Raw genomic sequence first — 10,624 nt, 5'->3', positions numbered from 1 at the left:
ATCATCAGTGGCGTGGAGAGTGGCAGCAGTGGCATGTGTGCTTGGGCTTCAGGGTAGCAGTGGTGTAATTATTTTGGCCAAGGAGCAGCAGCGGCTCAATCATCCTCAGCTAGTGAAGTCTCCATTTTGCCATCTTTGAGTGTTTGGCCCATGGGCTCAGCTGGCTGGAGTGGCGCTACTTGCCTTATCAAAGTAGGTGATTGGCGGTAAACAAGAAACAAGAAGAAAGTGTCCTGCGATCGGTCAGTGCCATTTTAGATGTTTTGATTTTTTGTTAATGACTTCTTGGAGTTTTATAGTATATTTAGTCATATGTTGTTGTTTAGTCGTTTAGTCATGTCCGACTCTTCGTGACCCCATGGACCAGAGCACACCAGGCACTCCTGTCTTCCACTGCCTCCCGCAGTTTGGTCAAACTCATTCTGGTAGCTTCAAGAACACTGTCCAACCATCTCGTCCTCTGTCGTCCCCTTCTCCTTGTGCCCTCCATCTTTCCCAACATCAGGGTCTTTTCCAGGGAGTCTTCTCTTCTCATGAGGTGGCCAAAGTATTGGAGCCTCAGCTTCACGATCTTTCCTTCCAGTGAGCACTCAGGGCTGATTTCCTTAAGAATGGATAGGTTTGATCTTCTTGCAGTCCATGGGACTCTCAAGAGTCTCCTCCAGCACCATAATTCAAAAGCATCAATTCTTCGGCAATCAGCCTTCTTGATGGTCCAGCTCTCACTTCCATACATCACTACTGGGAAAACCATAGCTTTTACTCTACGGACCTTTGTTGGCAAGGTGATGTCTCTACTTTTTAAGATGCTGTCTAGGTTTGTTATTGCTTTTCTCCCAAGAAGCAGGCGTCTTTTAATTTTGTGGCTGCTGTTACCATCTGCAGTGATCATGGAGCCCAAGAAAGTAAAATCTCTCCTTGCCTCCATTTCTTCCCCGCCTATTTACCAGGAGGTGATGGACCCAGTGGCCATGATCTTTGTTTTTTTGATGTTGAGCTTCAGACCATATTTTGCGCTCTCCTCTTTCACCCTCATTAAAAGGTTCTTTAATTCCTCCTTACTTTCTGCCATCAAGGTTGTGTCATCTGCATATCTGAGTTTGTTGATATTTCTTCCAGCAATCTTAATTCTGGCTAGGGATTCATCCAACCCAGCCTTTTGCATGATGAATTCTGCATATAAGTTAAATAAGCAGGGAGACAATATACAGCCTTGCCGTACTCCTTTCCCAATTTTGAATCAGTCAGTTGTTCCATATCCCATTCTAACTGTAGCTTCTTGTCCCACATAGAGATTTCTCAGGAGACAGATGAGATGATCAGGCACTCCCATTTCTTTAGGAACTTGCCATAGTTTGCTGTGGTCAACACAGTCAAAGGCTTTTGCATAGTCAGTGAAGCAGAAGTAGATGTTTTTCTAGAACTCTCTAGCTTTTCCATAATCCAGTGCATGTTTGCAATTTGGTCTCTGGTTCCACTGCCCCTTCTAAATCCAGCTTGCACTTCTGGGAGTTCTCGGTCCACATACTGCTTGAGCCTTGTAGAATTTTAAGCATAACCTTGCTAGCAATGTGAAATGAGTGCAGTTGTGCAGTAGTTGGAGCATTCTTTTGCACTTCCCTTCTTTGGGATTGGGATGTAGACTGATCTTCCCCAATCCTCTGGCCACTGCTGAGTTTTCCAAATTTGCTGGCATATTGAGTGTAGCACCTTAACAGCATCATCTTTTAAAAATTTAAATAGTTCAGCTGGAATATCATCACTTCCACTGGCCTTGTTATTAGCAGTGCTTTCTAAGGCCCATTTGAGTTCACTCTCCAGGATGACTGGCTCAAGGTCAGCAACCACACTACCTGGGATGTATCTTTCTGGTATAATTCCTCTGTGTATTCTTGCCCCCTCTTCTTGATGTCTTCTGCTCCTGTTAGGTCCTTACCACTTTTGTCCTATATTATGGTAATTTTTGTATGAAATGTTCCTTTCATTTAGTTATATAGTGGTATACAAATATTTTTATAAATAAGTAAATAATAAAACAATACATTGGCATTTATTATTGTCATCTGAAGCTTTATCTCTCATTCTTTATGGGCTCTGTAACTTCAGAACTGGATAGTTAACTATTCCAATACGGTTTAATGAAGAGGAAACTGGCAAAAGAGGTGGGGGGAAATTGTTGAAGAAGAAGCATGGTTGTTCTCATATTGGTAACAGGATTTGACTGATTTCTATCTATGGCACTACAAATAAGGTTTTTAAACACCAGTAATGGCTAAAAGTATGAACAAATTAGCCGTGGGGGAAAAAATGGATTTTAAAAACAGTTTTTCTTGCTAGAATGCCCAGCACTATTCCCACTACTTTGCCCTCCATGGGAAGTGTATTGGCTTGTCACTGCCAATTATCACTACATTGAGATACCTTCCAATAACTCTCTGAAACAAAGTACATAATTATGGAATTATGGAACTCAATGAGTTTCGGGGGGGGGGGTAGAGATTACTAGTGGATATAAATTGTTATTCTTGCAAAGGATTATTGCATCTGAACCAGGAAGCTGTATCCTGATTCTTTTTCATACATAAGAAGAAAGGGGAGGCTTCAGAATACCAGTGTGTGCTTCTCTATGAGTATGTTTTACCCATAGTGAATTGAGCAGAACAGAAGGTGAGAGGTAGCAGGGTGCCAAATTATGGGTTCACACAGGGTGCTGCCAACATTTGAAAGATCGAAGTCTGCCCATGGGTCCAAGGAAGGGCTTCTTGGCATTTTTAATTTAACAATTCTAAAATTGTTGTTGTTGTTGTTGTTCAAAATATAGTAATCAAATTAATAGAATTTACTATGAGTTTCCTTGTTAAACAATATACAACATTTATGCAGTCACTGAAATTTACTTTCCCTATTTATACATGCTTACAAGGAACAACTAGGCTTTGAAACATTTTTATGTTTTAAATTATATTTTATTAAGTTTCAACATTTTTAACATATACAGTCAAAACACAGTTTCATGTTTTATTTTTGTTGTCATCCCCCGCATTTTCCATGGCGTTGTTGTTTCTCTCCTCCTGCTGCACCCTATCTTCTACCTATTAAATCATAACCACAATATTATAATCTAATCTATTATATTTCTAATCCATTTTTGAAATCTGTTTTTCTTTTCCTTCAAGAAAAATCTTTTCAAAATCAGAACTTCATTCTATAAACACATTTTTAAATAGCTCATTAATTTCATAATATTGAAACCAATCCATTACCCATTCTATGTTTTCTTCAAACTTTTTCAATTTGCATACATTTCCAGAAAAATACAGTATGTCTCTATATCTGCCCCAATTCTCCATCATATTAAGTTTCTTTTGTCTACTGGTTTCTATAGGGGATAGCCATGAAGGTGTTTCCCTTTCAAGTAGATCTTGGAATCTTGTCCACATTCCATATGCTTTGAATCATTTCTACTTCTTAGATGCAGGAACATGATGGAATTCATTGATGTCATTGTGTCTACTCTGTTTCTCTCATTTTTTGGCAAATGGATTTATACCACTATCCTGGCTAAACTAAAGGGCTTCACTAATTCTGAGCTATTCCAGGGCTAGCTGGATGCTTTCCCAATCTGTACCCACAATCACTCTTCCAAATTCAGTGGAAGAATCCTTAGTGGAGAACTATCTTGCTCTGCAGTCACAGATCCTGTGGAGAAGAAGGGATAAAGCTCCCCAACATCAAGTGTTTTATAAGAGTGAAATTTCCTTTTACTGCAGACATCATAAAAAGATAAGCTCCCAGCTGATTTATCTAGGAATATTCCTAATCTTTTAAGCTTTCCGTTCACTTTCAGGCGGGTCCAATGCTCTGTCCGAGCCCAGTAATCTTTCCCATCATCACATCCTATGACCCAGTAGCCATTCTCAGGTGACAGGGTGATCTCCCCCTTTCTAGAAGCGGTTGCAGAGGCAACTCCCAAGTCCCAGGTTTTCTTCTGACCAATCTCCACCTCCCAATAATGTTTGCCTTCTGAAAATCCACATTTTGCCAGAATGAATGTGCGGGAGTCAAACCGCTCCTCCCAGTCAGAAACCTTAGAAACATTTCCTGTGTTCCAAACACTTTTGCCATCTTCAGACACTTTTAGCTTTGGGTGAGCTGTCCTGGGGTCCAAGATCACATCAACTGCAGCAAAAAGAAAGACCTTGATTCAAAGGCACAGATTTAAATGAAGCGTATAAATTAATGTATAAATTAAGTAAGGCTGTCTGTGGGCATCTCTCTTTTAAGTCTCCCGTCTATGGACCACAGTCTCAACTTTATGTCAGACAGATGCATATTCCTGCATTGCAGGGAGTTGGACCAGCTGATCCTCAGGGTCCCTTGCAACTCTACAATTCTAGAATTTTATGATATGTTGACTAATACAAATATCTATCCAATTTTTTTTTGCATTGCATGATTCACCCTCTCTCTACAACACTCTCTAAGCACATTCTGGTCACATTAATGATGGTCACCCTCACTTTTGCATGTGCTTACCTGTCAGTCCATTTCCACATTGATCTACCCTTCCCGTATACCTATTAAAACACATTGTATAAAGTGTTTCCCCTCAAAATGTGCATTTAAAAATGTCCATGCTTTTCTTAAGCCAAACAGTATTAGATAAGTAAACTAGTCCAGTAGTTGTGGATCTGAACTAAACTCCAGTCAGCCCCAAACAGTATGACCAATAGCCAGGGATGTTGGGATTTGCAGTCTAGCACCAAATGGCAGTACACAGGTTGAGCTACCCATTATAGGATGATTTGAAGAAGCCAAAATCCAATATACATTCTGCACATGATTTTGTATCCTCCTCACCTCTGTAGCAGCGGGCATCCGAGAATTCTGTGAATAAAATAATGAACAGAAAGTTTCATTGGCAAAAATGTGATGGGTACTTTTACCAGTGCTTTCTTTCTTTAAAAATGTTTGGGGTACTCTCATTTTGACTGAAGAAAATCACCATTTTATAGTTCAAATTGGGGTAATTAAATACAGTAAATGGACAAAAGTACAAAGATTCACAAAATGTTTAGGAGTATGTGTAGTACCCCTGCGTCCCCCCAGAAAAAAAGCACTGACTTTTACTCATTCTAAAACCTACAAAACAGGCACAATTTATTTTTTTGCTCAGCTACAATATTTCTCCTCTACCCTTCCATGGATCCTAAGGCAGTATACAAAAGGGTGAATAAACCTATTCACACATCACATCAACGCCATGGGTCAGATCCAGATTTAACCATGCTGAGAACATACTGTTTGAAATCAGTTGGGTTTAACTTAGTTCTGACTCAATTACATCTTTTTGATTTCAATAGGTCTTTGCTATGTATGACCCAAGCCTTCTTCCACTGTGGTAAAAGTGTGTGGTGGGTCAGGAGGTGCATGTGTAAGCCCCACGCCCCCACATCCTTGTGTTCATGGGCTCCTATCTGATTCCAAGAAAATCAGTTTGTAATCTAGAATTAGTAACAAATACTTGTACCCAAAGGACCCCTTTCACAGATGGAAGTCTTCTTCTGTCAAATGTCTAATTTATGTTTTGAATTTTGTATATTGTATATCATTGTTGATGCTTTGATACCTCTATAGGATATACATTTTATAATAAATAGGATACTCCTTCCATCAGAGGAAAGGAACCTTTGGTTCAGGTTGAGTCAAAATTGAAGGGTTTGCGGGGAGGAGGGTAAAGGGAGAAATGTTTTAGGTTTCATGTGTAAGCTCCACACACCCTTATGTACATGGGTTTCTAATTTAGTCATCCCTTTGAAGGTCTAAAGGGGGCTTTAATCTGCTTTCAGATGAACATACATGTAAGCTTAGTGTGCAGCTGAGAACTCTGCCTTGTTAGGGCAACGGATTTGGATGATGTTTAATTAAATGCTCAAAGAAGCTGTCTTCAAACCATTTTCACCCCATGCACTAAGTTCTGGAAGATCCTGTATGTGGATGGATATTGTGGGTGGGTGGGTGGAGTTGTTTGTGTTTGTTTGTTTGTTTGTTTGTTTGTTTGTTTGTTTGTTCAATAAACCACCATTTATCAAAGGACCACAATCAATACAATTATAATAATACATATTTCATTAAATATATATATTCTAAAAGCCTAAGTTAGTGTCTACTCATCTGAGGCACAACTATAAAGCATAATATAATATATTTCTAAGATGAGGAAAATGCAGCACTAACAGCTTTTTCAAAACTCTGCACAGATACAAAATGAAATTTAGCAACTGCTCAAATCCCCTTATGTCCAAAACTGATGAAGATTTGAAAATGCAAAAGTAAGAAGTGTATCTCCTCTTTGAAAGACACCTTTTTTGGTTAATTCCTGGACTAAGTGCAAAGAAAACGGGGGAATGAAGTGGTTGTGGCATGTGTGGTATTTTTTATGATTCAGGAATATTTATTTTCTCAACACATATACAAAACTTTAGACTACTTGTCTTTTTCGATCTTCAAGATTTTTGCAAAGGAAAATTTGCATGGCTTACAAATGAAGAACCTCATTCAGATTAAAAAAGAAAATCATATTCCAAAAAAATCATTTTATAATGTCTTCGATTATCAAGTTATCTAGAATTAGTAACAAAGACTTGCACCCAAAGGACCTCTTCCACTGACAGAAGAAGACTTCTGTCAAATGTTTAATTCATGTTTTAAAATTTGCATATTGTATATTTTATTGTTGTAAGATGCTTTGATACCTCTATAGGATATGCATTTTAAAATAAATAAACAAATAAATAAATAAATAAATAAATAAATAAATAAAAATACCCCTTCATCAGAGGAAGGGAACCTTTGGTTCAGGTTGAGTCAAAATGAAGGGGAGGAGGGTAAAGGGGAAAATATTTTAAGTGGGTGCATTGCTTGCATCGGTGATTTTTTTCTTAAATCTTCGGTGTCAAACGTGCCTCTTTTCCAATTTATAGAGACAGAGAGCACTGCTAACTGCCATGTCAAGCTGCTCAGTAAACATATATGGGATGGCAAAATGGAGGACTTCACTTGGATTCTGCACGTTCAAGAATGGAAAGATTTTCCAAGACCTACCTTTGTCTGCTACTAATTCATCTGCAAAAGGGGGAGGGGTATGAAAAAAAAAAGAATTACTTTTCTTTTCCAATTTATAGAGACAGAGAGCGCTACTAGCTGCCATTTCCCCTCAGCAGTTTATGACAATATCACTGTGTCAGTATGGCTGCTTGGCAATGACAAAGCATTTGTTGTACAGAACCAAACTAAACTGGACACATAGTTCTGGGGCATGCATAAAGTTCCAGCAGACCCAAGGTATTCCCCCCAACACACACCTCCTACCACATAGGATGGCAAAATGGAGAAAGTCATTTAGCTTTGCATTTTCAAACCTGAAAGATTTTGCAAGACTTTGCAAGATTCTGCACTAAAAGCAATACAATGTGAGTACTGGTAACCATTCAAAATCAAGGTGCCTGTGACACATCAAAATTGGAAATACACTTTGGAGGAATCTACACACATATAAAAACCATATGCTATAGCTCTGGGACAAGTTCAAAGTTCTAGCAGACGCAAGCTGCTCAGTAACCCCACCCCACCCACATCCATAGGAAGGCAAAATGGAGGAAGCCACTTGGATTCTGCATTCCCTAAAAGGGAAAGATTTTGGAAGACTTACCAATCCTTTTCTTTAATTCATCTGCAAAAGGCGGGGGGGGTAGAAAAAAAAGAAAGAATTACATTTCTTTTCCGATTTATAAAGACACGGAACACTCCTAGCTGCCATGTCAAGACCAAGTATGGCTGTTTGGCAATCACACAACATTCATTGCACAGATCAAAACCAAACTAGACACTTGATGACCCCATTTTCATCAGATAAATGTTGGAGGGTATGATATAGTTCTGGGGCATGTTCAAAGTTCTAGCAGACACAAGCTTCTCAGTAAACATATATGGGATGGCAAAATGGAGGAAGTCACTGGGATTCTGCATGTTCAAGAACGGAAAGATTTTGCAAGACTTACCATTCTCTGCTACTAATTTACCTGCGAAAGAAGCAGGGGGAGAAAACAAAGAAAGAATAACTTTTCTTTTCTGATTTATAGAGACAGAGAGCACTACTAGCTGCCATTTCTCCTCAGCAGGTTATGACAATATCACTATGTCAAGGCCAAGTATGGCTGCTTGGCAATGACACAGCATTTGTTGCACAGAACAAAACCAAATTAGGCACGTAGTTCTGGGGCATGCACAAAGTTTCAGGAGACCCAAGCTGTTCCCCCCAACACACACCTCCTACCACATAGGATGGCAAAATGGAGAAAGTCATTTGGATTTGAATCATCTGGAAACGGAGGGTGTGGGGAGAAATAAAAAGTGAAATGCACTAAAAACAATACAATGTGATTACCGGGGACCATTCCAAAATCAGGGTGCCTGTGACACTTCAGGATTTATAGAAAGATACTTTGGTGGAATCTACACACATATAAAAACTATTCCGGAATTGCTTTTTTAAAAAGAGTTTTTTTAAAAATACATTGAATTTTTCATAAGGCTTACCATTGCCATCTAGCGTCACATTGTCTATTGCACTTAAAACGTTTGATTAGCAGCTGTATAGCTGAGTCTTTATCTGAATTAGGAATTTATATTAAATGATTTTTTTCTTCTATTACTATTAAACATTGTTCATTATGAAAATAATAAATATTTTTTTTATAAGAAATCAATGTCCCTGAGCCCCAGGTCTTGATGATATTTCATAAATATTTTAGATATTTTCATACAATCCCCCACCACCACCACCTTAGCCTCTGATATATAACATGCAAAATTCCCCTGCAGAGAGGTCCGTCCTCAAAACCCAGTACAGTCATACCTGAAGTAATATGCTTCAGGATAAGTTGCGCTCCACGGTGACTCGGAAGTAACGGAGCACGTTACTTCCAGGTTTCACTGCTCGCGCATGCGCAGACGGTAAAAAATGCGAACGGGGCTCCAGAACGGATCCCGTTCGCATCCCGAGGTACTACTGTACTCTGAGAAGGTCTAGCTATATTCAATTCAGTGTGCAAGAGCCCCACACACTCTGTAGCCAAACTTTTAAAAAGAAGAAAAGAAGAAGATGAGGAGGAGAACTATGAAATACTGAAATATCCTCAAGCACAGCATTAGACTTCTCTAGTGCAATGAAAAGTTAGGAAAATATATGAGAAGAAACAAGTGACTAAGATGTGAGGTCAAGCTACACAACTGAAAATCCACATTTTTTCTTTATGAAAATTCACCAACATTTCAGTCCTTATTTCTCCTAATATACACATTTTTGAAGGCAATTTCCTTTAATATGATGCATTATTTTCACTAATATGTGTATTTTTGGGGTAGACGTTCCTCTAATGTATTTCTGGTTGAAGAAATGAATCCACATTAAAATGTAAACCACATTGAATTTCCCAACTATCCGTTGGGGAAGTGACTCTGATTGCCTGAAGCAGCTTTTAAACTGTACTCATTTTAGCAGTTTAAGGAGCAATTACTGGCTGTAGTAAATACGTATTGATTTAACTGGTAAGCATTTCTTCTCTCTATCCAAAAACACACCACTCATTTTTCTAAACATAGGTACAAAAAAGGAAGGTTTCTGTAACAGTTCACATCTACAGTTAAATGACGTTAAGAAAATGATAGATTTAAAATACTTACGTCTCCTTTTGTGCTTAAGACAAAGAAGAAGGCAGATGGAAAGCAACAGAATTATTAGGAAGGGTCCTAGCCAGGGGAAAGTGGTAGGATAAAGGGCACCTGAAACACACATTAAAATCTCAGTTACAGCCACATATTTCTCCTGAAGAAGATTTCAAGTTGCAAAACTAACCTAACCAGAGTCTGCCTTTGCCACTCACCCTCATTGCCCCAAACTCTCCTGAACTTCCTATTTTGGGAGGGATTGATCTGAAATTGTGCCGGGGGGGGGGCTTCAGCTGTGACCTGCCTGCCTCTCTGCTGAATAGTGGATATGGGATAGAAGCCAGATGACACTTCAGCCATTATCCCAGATGATAACTGATGAAATTCTGCTGAGCAGAACTACAGTGGTACTTCCAGTTACTAACTTGATCCATTCCGGAGGTCTACTTTTAACCCAAAACTGTTCTTAACATGAGGTGCGCTTCCACCAATGGCGCCTCCCACTGCTGCCACACCGCTGGCGTGTGACCTCCGCACACACCCCGGGGCAAAGTTGGCAACAAGGGAATCTACTTCCAGGTTAGCAGAGCTCGTAACCCAAAGCATTCATAAGGAGGGTGGTACGTAATACAAGGTTCCACTGTACTGTCATAGATAGTCTGGATAATCCATTCAAAGAGCCTGGTGTACTTCAGACGCATCAAAATCAAATAAATTTCCCAAACTCTCTCTTCCTATAGTACATCTACTGAAAACACATTGAAAGCCTTTAACCTCTTGGCACTTTTGCTTCACCCCTACTCACCAGAGATCAGGATTTTCGATTCACTCTCCATCTCTAGCAGTTCATTGATGATATTGCAAGAGGCTTCATGGTCAACTCTTAATTCTGTTG

This window comes from Podarcis gaigeae (genome assembly GCF_964106915.1).
Source record: "Podarcis gaigeae genome assembly, chromosome: 13".
NCBI lineage: Eukaryota > Metazoa > Chordata > Lepidosauria > Squamata > Lacertidae > Podarcis > Podarcis gaigeae.
Note: the sequence above shows the minus strand (reverse complement) of the source record.